The sequence below is a fragment of the Gossypium arboreum genome, chromosome 1 (genome assembly GCF_025698485.1).
Source record: "Gossypium arboreum isolate Shixiya-1 chromosome 1, ASM2569848v2, whole genome shotgun sequence".
NCBI lineage: Eukaryota > Viridiplantae > Streptophyta > Magnoliopsida > Malvales > Malvaceae > Gossypium > Gossypium arboreum.
The window spans coordinates 42,268,971-42,292,811 of NC_069070.1; the positions used below are offsets into that span (position 1 = coordinate 42,268,971).

The window sequence follows — 23,841 nt, forward strand, 5'->3', positions numbered from 1 at the left end:
GAACACAAAGCAACGATCTCAAAAACGTAAAAATCATCAAAAAACGAACAAAACATATACCCAAATTATGCTTCAAGAATGTCGAACCCTAAAACTCCATGGATGAACATTTCCTTCTCAAGTTTCGGCAAAAAAAAATGAATGCCACTAATTCTTTGTTTTATTTTTATTTTATTAACATTAGTTCATAATTTACCATTTTAACCTTAATGAAATAATATAATCACTTTAAAATGGTTGTCCATTTTTGTCCATACATAATTCTAATGGTTAATTTACAATATAAGGATTCCATACAATAAAAATCATAGCAAATACGTACTTTTACATAAAGCATGTTAGTTTTTCATTTTGCACGATTAAGTCCTTTTTCAAAATTCGACACACAAACGATAAAATTAAATCACAAAATTTTCACAAATATCAATTCACACATTATAAGCACGGAAAATAATATTAAAATATTTTTGACTAGGTTTGTGGTCCCGAAACCACTGTTCCTAATAGGGTCTAAACCGAGCAGTTATAAGTAGCGATCCCTGAACACTCACCAATTTACTTTAAAGCTTAGACTAGTTTTGCTATTTCCTTAACCTTGTTTGAAGATGGTTCTTAATTTGTAAGTGTTGGGCTCGTAAGACTTTGATGATAGAACAATTAATAGTAAATTTGAGAGAATAGAATATGAAATTCCTCTAATGGAAAAGGCTTAATTTATTGGCTCTACGTGTCCTAACGTCCTTCGGATACTCTAATAGTAAGATAAGTAGGAATTAATTACGTATATGGATAGTCTTGAAAAGAGAAAAGTAAGCTGACTTTCCTAACTACTTTGACCATTCTTTCTTATGACTCCCAGCCCAAAACTGTAGTTCGCTCTTGAAATTAGCTCATTTAAGCTCATAGATGTAATCCATCACACACTGTCTTCAAGATTCCATTTCTAGGGCCAAGAATTCCATGATTTGAAATATTGATTTTTTTATTCTTAAAATAACCTAAAATGGAAAAATTGGACAAAGATTCGGTTTCTTGAAAACAAGAAAGTGAATATTAATTTTATTTTCTTATCGTATGTGATTCTAAGGCTTTGTAACAAAGTCTTTGAAAGTTCCATTCAATCTGTCATTGATTTGTTTTGTTTTTGAACTTGTTATTGGGCCATGAGGTAAAAAAAGCCCATCATATCCATAGGCCTTGAGACTTGCATCATTCCCCTTTCCTCAAGAAGATTCATCCTCAAATCTTTAGTTGCATAAAAAGAAACATGATTAGGCTTAATAGTAATGAAATTTAACAAATACTCACCTAAGCACCCCTTTAGAAATTGTGAACAAAAGTTATCTTCAGGATCAAAGATATGATTGTGATCCCCAGATCAACATGGATCAAGTACTTCTCCTTCAAAGACAAACCATCAACACTAAACAAAAAAATGTTAGGCCCATAAATGTTCAAGTAAAATATCACCTCTTACTTTCTTTGTATATGCATGTTCATCCACAAAAATTTTCAAAGACGAGTTAATAATTTCACATAATAATAAAAACAAGAAGGTTGAGGGCTTTATGTAAAAAGTCATCTTTAAAGGTATGACATGGGATGCAGAAGAAGAATCTGTATAGAAGTTTATTCCTCTATTTGATATTGATCAGAATAAGGTGTTTCAACCTAATTGCATTACTTCTATTAGATGTTTATTAGAATAAGGTTTTCTAAACCTATAAGTAGGCACAGTCTATACTCCTTGTAATTATTCGAATTCGACATAGTAAATTTTCTTCTCCTCTTCCTGTGATTTTTTCTCGAAAGGGTTTCCACGTAAAATCTATGTGTTCTATTTTTCTGTCTTTTCTTTGTGATACATTGCTATTACCGACATTCTATTTTATAGTTAAAACATAATCATTCCTCACTGTTGCATGAGGATTTTCTTTCTTTTCTTTTTCTCACTTGATAACCCTCTAATTTTACCTCATATGTATTTTTAAAGGTGTGCAAAATTCGGGTAAAACCAAAAAAATTCGATTAGCCGACCGAATTTGGTTAATCAGCCGGTTAACTGAATTAATTCGGTCGGGTTTGGTTAATAATTTTTTGAGTTTTTCGGTTAACGGTTAATTCGGTTTGAAACTGGTTAGTTAACCGAATTTTTTTATTTAACCAAAAAAATTAATAAATAAAATTATAATATATAAATAGCCAACTATCTATTCACCCAAACCCAATCCAACATAAACCCAATCTAATATATATAAACCCAAGTACCCAACCCAACTCAACTCAACCCAATCATAAAAAATTACAAATAATTTAATAAATAAAAATAAAAATCTAAAAGTAAAAGTAAAAGTCTAAAACTAAATCTAAAAGAGTAACTCACGATAGAAATAAAATAAAATCCCTAACTAAGAAGCCCTTAACCTTCAAAATCCCTAATTGAAATCTGAAATCTCCCAAAATCTTTCTATTGTCACTAGACTGCCAGCCACCTTTGTGAACCGTCCGGCGTCTACAGGTCACCATCACCGGCGAGTTGAGGTAAGCTTTTCCTCTCATGCTTGTAGATGTTTTCAAGTTTGTAGGTCTATTTTCAAGTTTCAAGTTTGTGGTTGTTGATGATGGATTATAGGGACCAAGAAGGAGGAAACCAAATTGACAATAGAAAATGAGAGGGTTTGGGAACTGCTTGATTCGTTTTTTCTTTTTTTACTAGCAAGACCACTCTTGAAAGCTAACGGTATGGTAAAACTGTTAAAAAGAGTTTGAATCTTAATATGATGATATGACTATAAAAATAGTTTGAACCTTGTACCATGTGCTCATCTTTACTCCTGTTGTAGAACCTATGTTTGTAAGAATGTTCGGGGAGCATACACGGATAACATGTCTTTGTATTATGTGTTAACCTCTTGGAATACAGTGCAGACCTTTGTATTATAGTTTCGAATTCTTATTCTTGTTTTTATTTTAATACTTGCTTATATATGCATATATGGATTTGGACATGAGGATGTGATGTGATATGATCTCTTCCAAAAGGAACTCTAAATACATTGAAAAATTAATTCCTTTTACAAGGAGAGACTGAGATAGTCATATTAGTACAAGCCAGGGTAATATTTCATGTGTTGCCAACACTTCAATATCAATAGGCCCCACAATTGATGTTAGATTTGTCTATTTTATAAAATTGGTTGTAATTATTTGTTACTTAAATTATTTAGATTTTTTTGGTACTTAAAATTTTAACCTTAAGCTTTTCTAAACTTTGTAGCTTATCCGTATTTGGTATTTAATTTCTTTTACTTAGTTTAAAATTTACTTTTCGTCCCCTTACTTAAAAACCTAGAAACTTAGAAATTAAGTCTAAAATTGATCTTCAATCAAATTCATATGAATGCTGCTAAATTGACAAATTTTAATATAAATTATCAATCGATTAGATTAAAATTTTAAAATCTTAAATTAAAAACTTAAGAGTGAGTGATTTTAAATTTAAAAACTTAAGAGGAGTGATTTTAATCTCTTAAAGTATTAAAATTATCAATGATAATAATGATTAGATTAAAACTTTTAAATTAAAAATTAAGAGTGATTTTAATTTCTTAAAGTACAAGAACAGATGGTATATTTTAACCTACTAAAAAAATTAAAAATATTATAATATAAATATTTAAAAATAATATGTTGCTTATATATAAAATTTTAATAAATGACAAAAAAGAAGTATTATTAAATTAAAATTAATATTTTTAAAAATAATATAAACAGTAAACTTATTTTTTACATGCATGTGTTTGTAACAATTGAATTGTATTAAATTTATTTTAATTAATATTATAAATAAAAATTAGATTATCTTATTGCAAGTAATATCTTCAAAGAGAAATAGCATTACTAATAAAAGAAAAAGAAAATAAGATTTTTGTCTTAGTAATTCTTTTATCAAATCTTATAATACTCATAATAAACAATCATGGAGAAAATTCCTCCTCCTCTAACCCTTTCTCTTTTACTAGGGGGTAATTTAGTATTTCTTATCATTAGGTATTATTATTATTCTTCCAAAATTTTCTTATTATCAAGTATATTAATTTAGTTTATCATTCCACACCATGAATTTTTTTTTTAAGTCCAACTTTTAAAGTTTGTCTAGCTGACTCACTTGTGCGAATGATGAACTAGTCAACAAGAAGTTATTAGACATGTATGAAAGCAGTATAGTGACTAAAGACCCCATATCTATTATTCTTTTGTAACATCCCGAAATAGGGCCTAAACAAAATAGTGGTTGCGAAACCACAAATTCGAGGTAGAAAAAATTATTTTATTATCATTTTAAGGTCTATGGCATGATTGCATGATTGTGTGAAAATTTCGTTTAGAAATTTTATCGATAGAGGGTTCAATTTGATATTTAGGACTAAATTGAAAAAGTTGTAAAATGTGTGCTCTAGTTCACAAAGGTACTAAGTACTTGTGAGTAATGGGTTTTTAAAGTGGAGGTCCTTAGATAGTAATTAGACCATTATACTAGTTTGGACAAAAATACCTAAAGGAAGATAAAACACCATAGTTTTTAATTAAGGGCATTTTGGTCATTTAATTATTAAAATGAATTAAAAACAAAATTAAAAGCCAATTTTTGTCCATCTTCAACCCCTTGGCCGAATTTCACATGAGGAAGACATAGCTAGGGTTTTTCAACCTTCCAAGCTCGATTATCAAGAAGAACGAAATTCGGAGTTAGACCGGGGAAAGAAAAAGATAGTGGACTAAATCGATAAAGTTGATCGTATTTTGTTTCGAGGTAAGTTTGCGGTAAATAAATGCAATATTCTATTACTTTATGTTAATGTTGTTAATTTCCAGCATGTGTATATTTATTTTATGAAATTATTCAAAGAAGACTCAAGCATGAATTGACGGAGAAGTAATTTTAGAAAGTCCCGGTTGAACCTTAAGAATGTGTAGGATACAAATGTCATGACATTAGGGTTTAAGGATATCATGTAAGACCATGCCAAGGCATGGCAATTGGTAAGGTTTCTAAGGCAAGGAAATCATGTAAGACCATGTCAAGACATGGCATTGAGAAGTTACTATAAGGCAAAGGTCCTAGTAAGAACATGCCAAGGCATGGCATTGGTGATTTCATAAGGCAAGGATACCATGTAAGACCATGTCGAGACATGGCAATGGTAAGTTTCAAAAGGATACCACGTAAGACCATGACAAGTCATGGCAATGGTAAGGTACCCATGTATCCTTAGTATTCCAAGTGGTTCAACGGGAAAATTTAAAGAGAATATCAAGGTAAGGTAAGGTAAGATGAGTTATACTAAAAAGGTAAGACAAGTTCATGCTAGAAAAGCAAAGGTAAGTATATAATGTTCATGTATGCTTGATAAGGAAAAAGGTAAGTAAAATGTATTAATAAATTTGATTAAGTAAGTAAGTATTTAAGTAAGTGAGTAAGTGAAGAAATTTAAAATATGTCTATGACAATTAATGAAGTTGCATTAAGTAGTATCATGCCAAGTAGTAAGATAATTCTTATGAATGTTTTTATTTATTTGTGTAACATCCTGATTTTGGGCTTAGTCGGAACAGTGGTTTCAAGACCATAAATTCGACGAGGAAAAATTTTATTTTTATTATATTTTTATGGTCTACGATTTCACGAAATGATTTTGTGAAAATTTCGTTCAAAAATTTCGACGTTTGGGCACTCAATTTGGTCAGAAGGACTAAATTGTAAAAAGTGCAAAAGTTGAGTTTTACATGTTAGAAGTGTTTAATTGTTATGATTTTTTAAATCAAAGGTCCTTAAATGGTAATTACACCATTTTAAATTTTGTGGACAAAAATTGGACATGGATGGAATTTTTTAAAAGTTTAGTAGTAAGGGCATTTTGGTTATTTGCATATTAAATGAAATAAAATGGGAAAAATAACACCAAATGGTCATCTTCTCCATATTGAGACCGAAATTAGCATGGGGGAAGCCATGGCTAGGGTTTTCAAACTTTTCAAGCTCAATAGTAAGCCCGTTCTAGCCCCGTTTTTCAAGTTCTTTACGTTTTTGGAATCCCGGTAACTTGATTAAGCTTATGCTAGCAATAATTCATCCTAGGGTTCGTATTTGGAAAAATACCCATAGGTGAAATTTGTGTATTTTGGTTTTTTATGATAGAATATGAGGTTTTAAATTATGTTAGACAACTTGTGCTACTCGGTTTTAAGTGAAAACGAGTAAAAGGGCTTAATCGGTAAAAATACCTAATAGTCATAAGTGCATGTTAGAGTGAGAATTTGATGTTGTCATAGAAGGGAAAAATGATCAGCATGTCATAAAACTTAAGAATAAGGATGAAGTTTAATTCCCGAGCCTAGGGGAAAAAGTGTAATTATGCAAAAGTTTAGGGGCAAAATGATAATTTTTCCAAAGTTCGTATTAAAGGCTGTTTTGATTAATGTATGTATTAAATAAATTAATTTGGTATTATAGATCAAGAGAAACGAGATTCAAGTCGTGATCGAGGGAAAAATAAAGTTTACAAGGAATAGGCCCGATTGCTAATATTTTGTATCGAGGTAAGTTCGTATGATAATAATAATGTAATGTTATGTTTGAATTATATTTCTTACTATTATTGCATATATTGTATGATTTAATATATTGTAAAAGTTGATGGCATGGTGTTTATGATGTGGAAATATGACATGAAAGAATGTTACATGAAGTGCAAGAAAATGATGATACATGACAAGTGATATATGAAATATGTGATTTATGTTATGTAAATTCTTAAAAGCTGATTTTCTATTTGAGTTGTGTCTTATTATACTATGAATGGACAATTAGTACTATGGATAGTGAGATCGACACTTCGAGTAAGTTCGTATATAAATAATCTATCGATTCTTTTTATGTTAATATATTTTGATATCATATGAAATGTGGCTTCCTATCAAATGATTATTTAATGTAAATTATGAATTTTAATTGATTACAGACAATTTAGTAAAATGTTGAAAAGTGAGGAATTTCCCGGTTGAACCTTCGGAATAGAAACGATACCAATGAGCTATTGTGAGGTCACGTGTGTAGTACTAAGCGTAGGTTACTACGTGTACTAGATAATTGGTCGCATGTGTAGTACTAAGTGCAGGCTACTATGCGTACCTGATAACTTCGATCACGTGTGTAGTACTAAGTGCAGGCTACTACGTGTATCAAATGGTTAGGTCAAGTGTGTAGTACTAAGTGCAGGCTACTACGTGTACTGGGTAATTGGTCGCATGTGTAGTACTAAGTGCAGGCTACTATGCGTACCAGATAGCTTCGGCTACAAGTGTGGAAATGAGAAAATGTGCAGGCAATTGTGTATCTGTTATTATTCTGATGAGTTCAATGGGAAATCGATTAAGTGAAAATAAATGTGAAAGTGATTATGTGATGAAAAAGTGCAAGTATATGTTTATTTGAATTTATGAGCAATATGCTCGTTATTTGAGCGAACCTCGGTAAAATGGAAGGGATTAAGTGAAATTGTGCAAAAGTGAACTTTAGTAGTAAAACAGTGTTGGATAGCAACAGTGCATGAATTTGAAAATTTACCAAAAATTGTGTAATTTGAATTAAATTTCAAATAAAATATGTAATTAAATTTTATTGAGTCTATTTTCACATAAAAGAAACAGGGGAAGCAAAAGAATTCCATATTATGTGATATTTGAATTCTTGTGAGACAGTGTCTGAATGAGTTCGAGATCCCCTGTTCTGACTTGGAAAAATTGTTAAAAATTATAGAAAAATAATTTTGGGGTATAATTTATATTCCTAGAATCTTGGATGAGTCTACTTTTAATAAAAATCAAACGAGAACATCATCCGAGTTTTGTACTATGAGATAAATAAGTTTTAGTGAAGAAAGATCGAAGTTGTTAAATGGCAAAATAGGGGAGATTTTTAATAATAAAATGTACTTATTGGCTGGACTAAAAATTATGAAAATTTTATGGTGGAATGATATATGAGTCTAGTTTTTGGGAAAATTTACGGATCTTAATTTGGAGTTTCGTAACTCTAACTATAAATGATTTAGTGACTATTACTCAAGAAAATAGCTTAACCAGGACATGTGTAAATGTACAAATGGGTTAGTTTTATTGTGGGAAGCATGTTAGTAAATTGCTTATTATTATTTCATGTGAGCTTACTAAGCATAAAGCTTACCCCCCCTCCTTTCTATTTCTTTTAATGTTGTCAGGTTAGCTCAGGGTTGGAGACCGTCGGAGGCAACATCACATTATCAAGCCAACACCTTGATAGTATAAACACATATGCTAGATTTATCAAGTGAGTGGCATGTATAGGGACCTAATTTTATAACATGTGTTATTATTATTTGGCCAAATATATTTGTATTTAGTGAGCTAATGATTCTAAGGCCAAATATATTTGTCTTTAGTGAGCTAATGATTCTAACTTATAAATCTAGCTATTTATGTTATGTTTGATATTGGTGATGTGCATATGATTGGTTGTCATGCAAGGTTGGTAATAAGTTGTTTAAGTTGTTCAATTGATGAATTAAGTTTAGTAACACTTCGTGCTTGACTTCGACAATGGTCTTGGGTACGGGGGTGTTACATTTAGTGGTATCAGAGCTATGGTTTAGTCGGTTCTCGGACTAATCTAGCATGTGTAAAAGTCCAACTATACATGTCACCGATCCGTGATAGTGTGATGTCTCCTGACGCGTATGAGAGCCACTTTGTTTAGACAAAGGTACTCTCCAACCGAGCTACACCGACCATGTTGAATGTGATGCTAAAATATTCAAGTAAAGTATAGTCATGATGAACTGAAACTTGGAAAGGTACGAATGAGGATTCATGAAATGTGTACATGGTGAAATGAGTTTATCCATGATTAATAGATAATTCCATGATGTATATGATCGATTTATTTGAACAAATGCATGTGTTTGAGTAACTTATCAAAAATATTGATAAGATGAATATTCATGTATATTGGTTGGGATGATTATGATTGGTAAGCTCGTATAACTTGAGTAAATGTATTAAATTGCTTGGATTGATATATATAATTGAATGATATGTATATGATGATGTGTAAGATAAAAGTTTAGACTGTGATATACTTATCCATGTTTGTTTGGCCCTTATATGATATTATGTGCTTGACTTGTCTGATTTAATGAATGAATAAGTAATATTATCTAGGAAACATTGAAATACATGTATAAGTACACTTGTTTAAATGAGATAACTAAAAAGTGAGTGTAAAATCAATATGAATGTTAGTTCCTCGAAATGAATGACATGATTGAAATATGATTGCTACGATGAAAACTATGTTACATTTGTATATGAGAGTTGAGTTAGAGGCCCTACGACCCCTCCCCCTTACCAAAGTGGTGTTTTATAAGGGAAATTCCTGAGGTTTATGTTGAATGAGTTTCTAGGTGAGAAACCAAAGAGTTCAATGATGGAATGGTTATAAGTATGATTAGAGATTGAGAATAGGTTGATAAGTACAGACATGAGCTAGAAAGATATCGGATTGACCGAAAGATTGTTTAATTTTCGCAACATCGCAGTTAGCGGAAAAGTTAATTTTGGTAAAACAATCTATCCTGGTATGATGTCGAGAAATGTATTGATTGAAATTCCCCCATGAACTGGTTTTCTTTGTGAAGGGAATATTATGGAATTTGGGATGGTAGAAATAGTTAAAGGAATAATGTTCGAAATAAGGAAATGATTTGGGATGGTAGAAATAGTTAAAGGAATAATGTTCGAAATAAGGAAATGTTCCCTGATCTTAACGTTAGATGAATGTGTTGTTAGTTTAATTGAATTATAATCTACATGGTTCTGTTTTTCTCTAGTATTTTGTTATATTCCTCCTGTTGGGAATTAATGAGAAATTGTGTATGGTGCCATGATTCTATTTCTACCGATCATTGCTCTGATTGATTTTATATATATACAAGAAGCATATAGTTCCGGTTGCATTTGTTGTCAGTGGTTTGGAATGATGTTATTCTGGATTTCTTTTCTTTGAAAAAAAAACTATTGGGGACTTTTATATTTTTATGAGTCTGGTTCTCGGTCTTCTGATGCAGTGCTGTAAATTGGATTCTCGTATCATGGATTCCTTTATCTTGGATTTCTTTATTCTTGGCTTCTCTATTTCAGATTTCTCTATCTTGGTTTTTCTGGATATTTTATCTTGTAACTTGTTGATCATGGCTTGCATTTAGAGCTTGACCTTCAGCTTGTGATTGATGTATATAAAGAACAAATATGATTATACCTCTGAATTGATCTTGATAATGTGGTGAATTTTCAAGTCCCAATGTGTATAGTGAATTTCCTTTTTCAAGTAAGTTAATCAGAGTTAATGTATTCTGTTGAGGTATCAGTATTACTTATGCTAATGCATTGGTTATGGTCTTTGATTAGCATGATGAGTGAATTTGGAATGATGTATGTTGAATCGTTCTGTTGACTAGAAGAGAGAATTTCTTGAAATATCAATTACGGATGAATAAGGTTGACTTGATTGTTCAATCTGTATGGAGTATATTTCTAGAACTTAAAGAGATGTGCATACTTAAGAATAAGAAGATCTGATATTGATAATATGAAGATAATCTGGGTATAAAAAAAATGCTGAAACGATCATTGTTCATCTTTGAGTACAAATTCTTGAAATGTTGAAAGTTTAAAGATGTATAACAAGAATCATCAGAATTATTTTTGCCGTCTGGGAGTTAGGATGGAAATAGAAAAGGTTAATATGGATTTTCTTGTCTGAGTCGTTCCTGTCCTTGAAAGAGGAAAGTAATATGTAGTTTTGTTAAACATCATGAGATATGCAAATTATGCTGGTATACCCAAATGTCTACTCACCAGATTTATAGGATTTCATGTCTTTATGAATGTTAGATATCATGGAATTTTAATCTCCACTAATCGGATTGAGATCCAAGTTTCATATCATGATTTCTTTGGAAAGCCAGAAGAGGCTTGAAATAAAAAGTAACTGAGGGTTGAATTGACAAAAATTTGGACTGTGTGAAATTATAAAGAGTATGAGGCCGAGATGAATTGACTAGATTTGCTGTTCGAATCCGAAAAGATTCTGGTGCGAATGTATATGTAACATAATGGTATGGATCGGACTTTTGAGTACATAAGCTTTTTAGTAGAGATTAAGTTTCAGAAAAAGTATTGTAAAGTGAATACCACTTACGACTTTTTTTTGTAAAATTTAAAGAGAGAGGTAGTAAAAGTTTAGCCTGAGTGAAAGTTCTTTAACATCGATTATAGGATTGAGGAATCCAATTGAAAAACCAAAACCATTTTTTTGGTAAGATTTTCGGGGACGAAAATCCCTAAAGGGGGGGAGAAATGTAACATCCTGATTTTGGACTTAGTCGGAACAGTGGTTTCAGGACCACAAATTCGACGAGGAAAACTTTATTTTTATTATATTTTTATGGTCTACGATTTCACGGAATGATTTCGTGAAAATTTCGTTCAAAAATTTCGAGGTTTGGGCACTCAATTTGGTCAAAAGGACTAAATTGTAAAAAGTGCAAAAGTTGAGTTTTACATGTTAGAAGTGTTTAATTGTTATGAGTTTTTAAATCAAAGGTCCTTAAATGGTAATTAGACCATTTTTAAGTTTGTGGACAAAAATTGGACATGGATGGAATTTTTTTGAAAGTTTAGTAGTAAGGGCATTTTGGTCATTTGTATATTAAATGAAATAAAATGGGAAAAATAACACAAAATGGTCATCTTCTCCATATGGAGGACGAAATTAGCATGGGGGAAGCCATGGCTAGGGTTTTCAAGCTTTCCAAGCTCAATAGTAAGTTCGTTCTAGCACCGTTTTTCAAGTTCTTTACGTTTTTGGAATCCCGGTAACTTGATTAAGCTTATGCTAGCAATAATTCATCCTAGGGTTTGTATTTGGAAAAATACCCATAGGCGAAATTTGTGTATTTTGGTGTTTTATGATAGAATATGAGGTTTTAAATTATGTTAGACAACTTGTGCTACTCGGTTTTAAGTGAAAACGAGTAAAAGGGCTTAATCGGTAAAAATACCTAATAGTCATAAGTGCATGTTAGAGTGAGAATTTGATGTTGTCATAGAAGGGAAAAATGATCAGCATGTCATAAAACATAAGAATAAGGGATGAAGTTTAATTCCCGAGCCTAGGGGCAAAAGTGTAATTATGCAAAAGTTTAGGGGCAAAATGGTAATTTTTCCAAAGTTCGTATTAAAGGCTGTTTTGATGAATTTATGTATTAAATAAATTAATTTGGTATTATAGATCAAGAGAAATGAGATTCAAGTCGTGATCGAGGGAAAAATAAAGTTTACAAGGAATAGGCCCGATTGCTAATATTTTGTATCGAGGTAAGTTCGTATGATAATAATAATGCAATGTTATGTTTGAATTATATTTCTTACTATTATTGCATATATTGTATGATTTAATATATTGGAAAAGTTGATGGAATGGTGTTTATGATGTGGAAATATGACATGAAAGAATGTTACATGAAGTACAAGAAAACGATGATACATGACAAGTGATATATGAAATATGTGATTTATGTTATGTAAATTCTTAAAAGTTGATTTTCTATTTGAGTTGTGTCTTATTATACTATGAATGGACAATGGTACTACGGATAGTGAGATCGACACTTCGAGTAAGTTCATATATAAATAATCTATCGATTCTTTTTATGTTAATATATTTTGATATCATATGAAATGTGGCTGCCTATCAAATGATTATTTGATGTAAATTATGAATTTAAATTGATTACGGACAATTTAGTAAAATGTTGAAAAGTGAGGAATTTCCCGGTTGAACCTTCGGAATAGAAACGATACCAATGAGCTATTGTGAGGTCACGTGTGTAGTACTAAGTGTAGGCTACTACGTGTACTAGATAATTGGTCGCATGTGTAGTACTAAGTGCAGGCTACTATGCGTACCTGATAACTTCGATCATGTGTGTAGTACTAAGTGTAGGCTACTACGTGTACTAGATAATTGGTCGCATGTGTAGTACTAAGTGCAGGCTACTATGCGTACCTGATAACTTTGATCACGTGTGTAGTACTAAGTGCAGGCTACTATGCGTACCAGATAGCTTCGGCTACAAGTGTGGAAATGAGAAAATGTGCAGGCAATTGTGTATCTGTTATTATTCCGATGAGTTCAACGGGAAATCGATTAAGTGAAAATAAATGTGAAAGTGATTATGTGATGAACAAGTGCAAGTATATGTTTATTTGAATTTATGAGCAATATGCTCGATATTTGAGCGAACCTCGGTAAAATGGAAGGAATTAAGTGAAATTGTGCAAAAGTGAACTTTAGTAGTAAAATAGTGTTTGACAGCAACAGTGTATGAATTTGAAAATTTACCAAAAATTGTGTAAGTTGAATTAAATTTCAAATAAAATATGGAATTAAATTTTATTGAGTCTATTTTCACATAAAAGAAACAGGGGAAGCAAAAGAATTCCATATTATGTGATATTTGAATTCTTGTGAGACAGTGTCTGAAAGAATTCAAGATCCCCTGTTCTGACTTTGAAATTTTTTTAAAAATTATAGAAAAATAATTTTGGGGTATAATTTATATTCCTATAATCTTGGATGAGTCTACTTTTAATAAAAACAAATGAGAACATCATCCGAGTTTGTACTATGAGATAAATAAGTTTTAGTGAAGAAAGGTCGAAGCTGTTAAACAGAAAAATAGGGGATATTTTGAATAATAAACTGTACTTATTGGCTAGACTAAAAATTCTGAAAATTTTATGGTGGAAATATATATGAGTCTAGTTTTTGGGAAAATTTACGGATCTTAATTTGGAGTTCCGTAACTCTAAATATAAATGATTTAGTGACTATTACTCAAGAAAACTACTTAACTAGAACATGTGTAAATGTACAAATGAGTTAGTTTTATTGTGGGAAGCATGTTAGTAAATTGCTTATTATTATTTCATGTGAGCTTACTAAGCATAAAGCTTACCCCCCCCTCCTTTCCATTTCTTTTAGTGTTGTCAGGTTAGCTAAGGGTTGGAGACCGTCGGAGGCAGCATCACACTATCAAGGCAACACCTTGACAGTATAAACACATATGCTAGATTTATCAAGTGAGTGGCATGTATAGGGACCTAATTTTATAACATGTGTTATTATTATTTGGCCAAATATATTGGTCTTTAGTGAGCTAATGATTCTGACTTATAAATCTAGCTATTTATGTTATGTTTGATATTGGTGATGTGCATATGCTTGGTTGTCATGCATGGTTGGTAATAAGTTGTTTAAGTTGTTTAATTGATGAATTAAGTTTAGTAACACTTTGTGCTTGACTCCGGCGATGGTCTCGGGTATAGGGGTGTTACAATTTGCATGCAAACTTACTAAGCTTAATGCTTACCCCCTTTATTTTCCTTCTTTTTATAGTTTTGTCAAGCTAACTCGGGGATCGTAAAGTACGTCGGAGGTCCGAGCACACTATCATAAGGATTATTTTGGTATAGCTAGACGTTTCATTTTGAGTATGGCATGTATAGCATCGTAGCCATTTTGTGTGTATGATCTTATGATATGGCTGATGAATAGTATGTAAATGCTTGATAATCATTAGCTATTGGAATGACTAATCAAGGACATGTTTGGTGTTATGTATGCCTAAATGCTAGTTATTCCATGGAAATCATGAAAAAGGTGAAATTAGCTTTAAAACAGTATCAAATAGCAGTAATGATGTGAATTTGGAAAATCACTAAAAATTGTAGAAATGGATTTAGATATTGAATGAGATATAGAATTAAATCTTATTCAGTCTATATTCATATGAAAGAAACATAGGAAATAAAGGAGTTGTATTTTAAGAGATATTTAAATTTTGGTGAGGCGGGGTCAGAGTGATTTCTGAATCCCTTGTTCTGAGTTTAGAAATTCACTAAAAATTATACAAAAATAATTAGAGTTATACTTTAAATGTATAGATTCTTTATTGAGTCTAATTTTAAATAAAATAAACAACATGGTTATTTGAATTCTTTATAGGGAGAAAATTAATTCGTAGTGAACATAGGTCAAAGAAGCCAAACATTGAAACAGGGGAAACTTTAACTAATAAACTATACTATTTGGCTAGACCAAAAATTCTAAAAAAAAAAATTAGTAAGAAGATATATTAGTCAGTTTCAGAGAAAATTTACGGATTTGGATTTCGAGTTTCGTAACTCAAGTTATGATTTATTTAGTGACTATGACGTAGATGGATAGTTTATTTATGAAAGATGAAATAAATTGTTTTGATTTGTTTAAGTGATCGAAATTTTTTTATTGATTCCGGTTTATTCTCAAACCATTTCAATTTCATGTTTTAGGGTCTCGAGGACCCTTTTTAAGGACATATTGAATGAATGAAACTAAATTAATTTTAAAAGCAAATTTTTATGCCCCGAATTAGTAAGCTAAGTCAGGTAACGCCTCGTGCTCGACTCCGGTGACGGTCTCGGGTAAGGGGTGTTACATCTTTGGTAGAATTAAGGGATCTTCTATGTTTATTTTAAAAAAATATAATAGTATATGTCGAACTCAACATAAAAAAACTAACAGTAATTTATTTCTCTAAAACTCAATATCAAAATATGTTTAATATTATAAATGTATTTTAATTTATTATATAATTTTTTTCGTGCAGAATGTCCACCGAACCAACATCTATTGAGGGTAGTGTTACACCTCCTACTTCGATTGATTGTGAAAATTCAGGAGTTGGAGCTTCAAGCCAAACAAAGGGGACTACTAGGAAAAGAAAAGCCACTCCTCAAAGGTTAGAAGTTTGGTCTCACTTCACTAGGATTATTAATAGTGAGGGTGCAAGTAAGGCTAAATGTAATTATTGTCAAAAGGAATTTTGTTGTGATATGAAAAAAATGGTACGAGGTAATTGAAATATCATATTGGTTCATGTAAGAAAAATCCTAGTAATGTTGTTGGCACTAGTCAAGGACAACTAGTTTTACCTAGAAAGGGAGTTGAATGGGGGAAGGGCATCTTTCAACTTGGAGATTTGATCAAGAAGCATGTAAGAAAGGATTAGCACAAATGATTGTGATTGATGAATTACCTTTCAAGTTTGTTGAAAGTGAAGGCTTTAAGAAATTTATGTTTGTGGCATGTCCTAGGTTTCATATTCCTTTACGAACTACTATGACTGGGGATGTTTATCAATTGTATTTAGATGAAAGGGTAAAGATAAAACAACTTTTGAGAAGTTATTGTCATAGAGTTTGCTTAACTATTGACACATGGACTTCTTTGCAAAGAGTTAATTATTTGTGTATCACTGCTCACTTTATTGATAACGATTGAAAATTGAAAAAAAGATTTTAAACTTTTGCCCAATTTCTAGTCATAAGGGTGAGTCCATTGTGATAGTGATTGAGAAATGCTTGCTGAAATGGGGGATTGATAAGTTGTAACATCCCGAAGTAGGGCCTAGTCGGAGTAGTGGTTTCGGGACCACAAATTTGGCATAATAAAATTTATTTTTATTATATTTTTATGGTCTATCATTTCACGGAATGACTTCGTGAAAATTTCGTTCGAAAATTTTGACGTTTGGGCACTCAATTTAGTCAAAAGGACTAAATTGTAAAATGTTCAAAAGTTGAGTTCCACATGTTAGAAGTTTCCAATTGTTATGAGTTTTTAAATTGGAGGCCCTTAAATGGTAATTAGATCATTGGTTAATTTTTGGACAAAAATGGACATGAAATGGATGTAATAAAATATTTTTAAGTTAAGGGCATTTTGGTAATCTAATAATTAAAAGAATTAAAAAGGGAAAATAAGTCAAACTTGGCTATCATCTTATCCATACAGCCAAAACTAGCATGGACACCATGGCTAGGGTTTGGTTCAACCTTCCAAGCTCATTTGTAAGTGATCCCGAGGCTCGTTTTTAATGTTCTTTACATTTTTGAAGTCCCGGTAACATGATCTACTCATTTATACCATTATTTTGAGCTAGGTTTTATGTTTAAAAATTTACCCATGAGTGACATGCTTGTATTTTGATGTCTAATGGTAGAAAATGAGTGTTGGGTGTTAAATAAATGACTTTTACTAAGCGATTTTTGATGAAAACGTTTAAAAGGACCATTTTGTAAAAGTTCTAAAAATTGGCAAAAAAGGGTGTTTTAATGAGAATTGAAGTTTGTCATAGTTATGAAAATGGTTCGGCTAGGCTTATAGAGTGAGAAAATTGAATAGAAATCACTTTACGAGCCTAGGGGAAAAAGTGTAATTTTGACGAAGTTTAAAGGCAAAAACGTAATTTTGCCAAAAATGATTTTGAGTCAATTTGAATAATGTGAGTCCTAAATAGGCTTTATTTGAAATGATAGATCAAGGAAATAGAGATTCAGGCTTAAATCAAGAAAATATAAGTTTTGGACTAAAATGGTAATTTTGCTGTCTCCATATTCGAGGTAAGTTATCGTGATTTAATAAGCATATTATTCATGTTATTATTGTTATACATGAAATATATCTTGCTATGATTGTATTGAATTTGACGTTAATGGACATTTGATGGAATTGACATTTTAAATGAAATGAATAAGTTTGTATGAAAACTAGATGATATGTTATTTTTGGTTATATGGACTAATGCCCAAATAAACATGAAAATGTGTAGAATTGAATGTACATTGTATGATCATCTATGCATATTGATATACTTGATGAAAAGAGAAAATCCTGGTTGAATAAAAAGGGATATCTGATGGATAAATCATTATTTACATGACATGAGATCCTGCATGTGTTGCAGAAAAGGATTTAGCCCTGACAGGTAATCCGTTGATCTCAATATAGAAAGGATCTAGCCAGGACGGGTGTTCCTCAAGTGATCGAGCCTCCTAAAGAATATGGGTGCATTAAGGATTTAGCCTGGATAGTTAATCCGATTAAGGATTGAATTTAGCCTGGACTGGTATTTCAGATCCGAACTTATGAGAGTTTATGTCATTGTAAGGGATTTAACCTGGACTGGTAATCTCGACAACACTCTGTGAGTTATGATACGGGGGATTTAGCCTGGATTGGTAATCCCGTCGTAATGACTGAGGTTCGCTGAAGTGCGTACTTGAAATGATCGCTTGCATGACTTGACGATAAATGTGATATCCATTGAGATTCTGAGGAATTCAACGGGAATTAATATAAGAAATGGAATGGAAATACTTGAAATGATAAACTCATCTATGCTTAGATAATACTAGTATGATGTATATGATTGTTATGTTTGAATGAGTGGTTGTGCTAAGAGATAGCACAGGTACGTACTCGAAACCCATGAGCCTGTGTTTGCCATGTGAAATGAAATGGACTTGTGATAAGAGTGCAAATGGATGAGTGATATTTATGAGAATAATTTCTATGAAAAATTTGTGATGGTTATCATCATGTTGCACTAAGACAGATTAGTACAATACCAGCGGTCCGACTTTGAAAATCCACCAAAAATAGTGGAAATTGAGTTAGAGAGGCTGGGTAAAATATGAAATCAAAGCTTATCGAGTCTAGTTTCAGATAAAGGAAACGTATAAGGAAAGGAATATCATATGATGAGATATTTGAATTTTTGTGAAACAGAGTTAGAATGATCTCGGACTCCCCTGGCTTAATTTTGGAAAATCATTAAAAATTTTACAAAAATTATTATGGGTTATAATTTATATTCTTAAAATTCTTAATGAGTTTATTTTTAAGAAAAATAGACATAAGCATCACCTGAGTCCCGTACAATGAGATAATTAATTCATAGTGAAGAGAGGTCGGAACCGCTAGATAGCAAAATAGGGTAACTTTAAAGAATAAACTGTACTTATTGGCTAGACAAAAAATTCTAAAAATTTTTTGGTAAGAAGATATGTGAGTCTAGTTTCAGGGGAAATTAATGGTTCTCAATTCAAAGTCCCGTATACGAATAATTTAGTGACTATGACTCAGGAAAACAACTTGACTGGACTTTGAATAAATAGAAAGAATTTTAAAAATAGCATGTTATCACATTGCTTATTATTTTTCATGTGAGCTTACTAAGCGTAAAGCTTACTCCCTCCTTTTCATTTCCTTAGTGTTTTTAGGTCGGCTCGGGGTTGGAGATCGTCGGAGGTAGCATCACACTATCGAGACATAATCGTTGGAATATTAATATATTTATGCTAGCGATTCCAAGTGAGTGGCATGTATAGGGACTTAGTTTTATGATAGATGTTGTTATGAGTAGCCAAATATATTGGCTTCTAATGATTCATTGTACATAGCCATGAGATGTGACTTATAATGATTATGGCTTGTAAGCCTATTTATCCATGTTGGTGTATAACATGTGTGTATGATGAATGCTTCATGACCAATTGAACCGGTCATTGCTATGAGAAAATGCATGATATAGAAAAAAAAAGATGATGATGTTGATTGAACTTGAATGCTCAAGGTCTAATGACACAAGTGATAAGTGAATAATTCTAGATTATTAGTAAAGGTGGTACAATAGTAAGATTAATGGTTATGGATGTTTGCATCTAGACTTAATACTGCACGAGCATGCAAAATACGTGAATAATGACATGTTAATGTTAAGAATATACCTTAATGAAGGAGGTTAAATCATTAAAATGATGCCATGATATGTGTCCTTAATATATGTAATGAATTGTGGAAATTAAGGGTAACACAAAGGCTTGGAAAATAGCCTAAGTGTTAGTCACATGAGTAGAGACACGACCATGAGTCTCAGCCGTGTGGAGGGCACGACCTAGCACACAGGCATTTGGCTTGGCCGTGTGGTTCATTTTGCGTGATGACGTCATAGACAGAGAGTTACACGACATAGGTGTGTTGAAGACACACAGGCATGTCCCTATGTCCACAAATGTGTATGGCTCCACTTCATGGAAAAATTTCATAGATTTTCCTGAACCTTCCAAAGTTCCCAAACTTTCATAGTACGCTTAAGGCCTCGTAGTCCCAAATATAGGACTTTAAGATAGAAATTGAAAAGTTTTAAATTTGAACAAAATTTTATGGCCCGGTTTGCATGATTGTTTGTGTTTAAGTTCGGTAATGCCTCGTATCCTATCCCGACGTTGGACACGGGTAGGGGCGTTATATAAGTTGTTTACTGTTACTGTTGATAATTCAAGTTCAAATGATGTTGCTATTGGTTATTTGAGAAAGAAATTTAACCCTGGAGGGGGTTTAGTTTAAAAAATAGTAAATATCTTCATATGAGATGCATGGCACACATTGTGAATTTGATTGTTGTTGAAGGCTTAAAGGAAATGAATAAATCTATTGGACGTGTTAGGTGGCTGTTGATATGTGAGACAATCTTCAACTAGATTACAAAAGTTTAAGGAGTGTGTTGTGGTAAAAAAGATAGAGTGCAAGAAGATGTTGTATCTTGATGTTTGTACTAGGTGGAACTCGACCTACTTAATGTTAGACACTGCTCGGAACTTTGAGAGGGCTTTTGAGATATTTGAGGAGCAAGATACAAACTTTAGGGATGAACTTGAAAGGGAAGAGGGTTGGCCTAATGTGGACGATTGGGATAATGTTAGAAACTTGAGGGATTTTTTGGAACACTTTTATGAAGTCACTTTGCATATATCTGGCATTTTATATGTCACGCCCAATAATTTTTTTGACGAGCTTTCTGAAATTGGTATTCTTTTATAAGATGCTCAGTTAAATAGTAATGTTGATTTCAATCTTATGGCCATCAAGATGAAAGAGAAGTATGATAAGTATTGGGGTGATATTGATAAGATAAATTTGCTTATGTTTGTTGCTTGTGTTTTAGATCTTAGAAAAAAACTAAAGTATCTTGAATTTGCACTTAATGAAATGTCTAGTTCTAAAAAAGCTTGTAAAATGATGCAAAAATTGAAGAATCTTTGTATGAATTTTTTGATGAGTACAAGCCTCCACTTTATAGTACTTGTAGCCAATCGAGTGTGCCAACACATGTTTCTCACGGTAAACCACAACAAAAAATGAAAAGGCAGATGCAAGTTTTGTATAAAAAGAGTGAGTTGGAAAATGGTGGTGAGGATAAAACATCTGAGTTGGATAAATATCTAGCTGAGGCTAATGAGGATTTTGTTAAAGATTTTGATATTTTATTGCGGTGGAAATTGAACAGCCCTTGTGTGACAACCCGAATTAGGGCCTAATCGGAATAGTAGTTTCGTGACCACAAAATCCGAGATAGAAATAATTGTTTTATAATTATTTTGGGGTTTATGATATGATTGCATGATTGTGTGAAAATTTCGTGATGAAATTCTATGCCTAAAGTGCTTAAATTGAAAGTAGGGACTAAATCGAATAAGTTGCAAAATTTGCATCCCAGAAGTTTTTAGTATGAAATTGTTTTGGAATATTAATTAGGAGGTCTTAAATAGCAATTTGACCAATTTTAAGTTCATGGACAAAATTAGGACATGGAAGGAATTTTGAAAGTTTAGTATTCAATGGGCCGCATTTTGGTTTCATTTGGATATTAAATGAAATAAAAGCTATTATATGTATAAAGCTGATTGAAGTATCAAACTTAGAACACAATAATAATACATTTCTCATACAATTAATCATATTACAATAATTTCATGTATACAATTTCAGCCATTCTAGCAACGACTATTGGAAGAATGGAAATAAATTAGAGAGAGATCGGTTGAACCGAATAAAATAGATGGAGCGTAGCTAGGTCACATGTATGATGCCGAGTGTACATCATGTGTACAAGAAAGCTACGAGCATAGTAGCTAGGTCACATGTGTGATACGAGATGTATCCCATGTAGACAAGAGAGCTACGTGAAAGACAAATGTAGCTAGGTCGCATGTGTGATTCCAAGTGAAGGACACCATGTAGACAAGAGAGCTACGTGAAAGATAAATGTAGCTGGGTCGCATGCGTGATTCCAAGTGACGGACACCATGTAGACAAGAGAGCTACGAGACAAATCGGCTAGGTCGCATGAGTGGTACTAAGTGTTCACCATGTGTACAAGAGAGCCGAACTAAACGAAGTATGATGGTGGGGCTGTGTGCTGAAACCATTAAATATCGAGGATTGATCCGAATTGTTCAACGGGATGGTTTTGTGGTGACATTGTGGTCCTACACTTATGGTGAATGAAATGTGGTGAAAATGATTTGTGGTATATACAAATATAAGATAAAATGAGGTTAGCATAAAGAATTTGTGAAAGAGTGAAATTAGCATTAAAACTGTTTTTAGATGGTAGCAGTGACGTGATTTTGAAAAATCACCAAAAATAGGAGGAATATAATTAGAGGTTGAATGAGATGTGAAATTAAAGTTTAATGAGTCTACTTTCATATAAAAGAAACAGAGCAAGCAAAGGAATTCTATATTTTGAGATATTTACAATTGTATGTGACTTGCTCAGGATGAATACGTGATCCCCTGTTCCAACTTTGAAAAATCATTAAAAATTGTACAAAGCAAATTAAGAAATATAGTTTACATGCCTAAATTCCTTATTGAGACTATTTTTAAATGAAACAGACTTCAGGGTTGTTTGAATTGTGTACTGAGAGAAATTCAATTTGTAGTGAACAGAGGTCAGATCAGTCGAGCTGTGTAACAGGGGAAACTTTAACTAATAAACTGTACTAATCGGCTGAACCAAAAATTATAGAAAAAAATTATCAAAAAGCTTTATGAGTCTAGATTCAGGGAAATTTTACGGATTTGAATTTCGAGTTTGGTAACTCGAGTTATGATTTATTTTGTGAATATGACGCAGCAGAGACAGCTTAATCAAAGTGGAATGAATAGTGAAGTTAAAGTAGGTGTACTTGAATTGTTGTGTAAACATGTTAGATTTTTTTAGTATTTACATACTTACTTACTAAGCTATAAGCTTACTTTGTTTCTCTCTTTTGTCTTATAGTGTTCTCCGGCTTGCTCGGGAGTTAAGGATCGTGAAGATCTATCGCACTATCCTACTTTAGGGTATTTGAACTAAACGTTTTGAATTATGGCATGTATAGTAGGCTTAATTATTTTGTTACGTGTCATATTTGTCTAGGTTTAAAATATTAGTTACAGTACTCGACCAGCTAATTTGTACAAGCCATTAAAGTTGGCTAATATTGTTCAAGACATATTTATATTTCGATTATGTTTAATGGTAGGTATTATGTTACGGTAATACCTTGTATCTGTTAAACGACTGTAAGGTAAGGGTGTTACATTTAGTGGTATCGAGCTATGGTTTAGTCGGTTCTCGGACTAATAAAGTGTGTGTAAAAGTCTAGCTATACATGCCATAAAAATATTGTGATAGTGTGGTGACTCCTGATTATTCTAAACTGTGTTTTGTTTTAATATAGTAATGGATCCTGAAGGAACTGCGGTGATGATCTTTGCTAGTAATGCGGCTCCCCGCACAAGGGACCGCGCTGTGGAAAGTAGACTGAGACATTGAGACAAGGAGATGAGGCTGGGATGCCTTTCTCCAAATGATGAACAATTGGTATACTGAATTTATTCGAGCAAATCCAAATGCTCAACCTCCTCCACCCCCTCCTATACCTCAGACGATTCCTGTAGCTGCTCAAGGTATAGATTTGGTAAGAATGAACAAGCCTCCGGTTGACAAGATTCGAAAACAAGGG

General features: G+C 32.2%; 3 long non-coding RNA genes across 3 annotated transcripts; all 3 read left to right on the top strand.

The window, feature by feature from the left end:
- The first annotated feature begins 2,286 nt into the window (after positions 1 to 2,286).
- On the top strand, positions 2,287 to 2,950 carry LOC128293121 (uncharacterized). Its single transcript, XR_008283194.1, has 2 exons — positions 2,287 to 2,541; positions 2,633 to 2,950. It is a non-coding gene; the product is annotated as an uncharacterized LOC128293121 (long non-coding RNA).
- Positions 2,951 to 4,636: 1,686 nt separating this feature from the next.
- On the top strand, positions 4,637 to 9,091 carry LOC128293126 (uncharacterized). Its single transcript, XR_008283198.1, has 3 exons — positions 4,637 to 4,813; positions 6,515 to 6,600; positions 8,280 to 9,091. It is a non-coding gene; the product is annotated as an uncharacterized LOC128293126 (long non-coding RNA).
- Positions 9,092 to 12,218: 3,127 nt separating this feature from the next.
- On the top strand, positions 12,219 to 14,934 carry LOC128293123 (uncharacterized). Its single transcript, XR_008283196.1, has 4 exons — positions 12,219 to 12,313; positions 12,389 to 12,474; positions 14,144 to 14,241; positions 14,558 to 14,934. It is a non-coding gene; the product is annotated as an uncharacterized LOC128293123 (long non-coding RNA).
- Positions 14,935 to 23,841: the final 8,907 nt, after the last annotated feature.